Genomic DNA, 224 nt, shown 5'->3' with positions numbered 1-224 from the left:
TGACTCCCAATGATGATTGTTCTGTAGTTTCATTGTAATTTTGATGTGGTCATGACAGGAGATAAGCATAGCATCTGCCTTCTATGCCATCTTGACCAGAAGCCTCTGAAAAGGCTTCTTGAAGCTTCCACTGAGGTGCTAGCTTGGAGATGATTTCCATGTGAGAAAGGGGCACTATTCTTCAGAAGGCTGTATACATCTTTTATTTATTTATTTTTAAATTT

Source organism: Pteropus vampyrus, unplaced genomic scaffold, assembly GCF_000151845.1.
Source record: "Pteropus vampyrus isolate Shadow unplaced genomic scaffold, Pvam_2.0 Scaffold85, whole genome shotgun sequence".
Classification (NCBI taxonomy): domain Eukaryota; kingdom Metazoa; phylum Chordata; class Mammalia; order Chiroptera; family Pteropodidae; genus Pteropus; species Pteropus vampyrus.
This window is presented reverse-complemented; position numbering follows the sequence as displayed.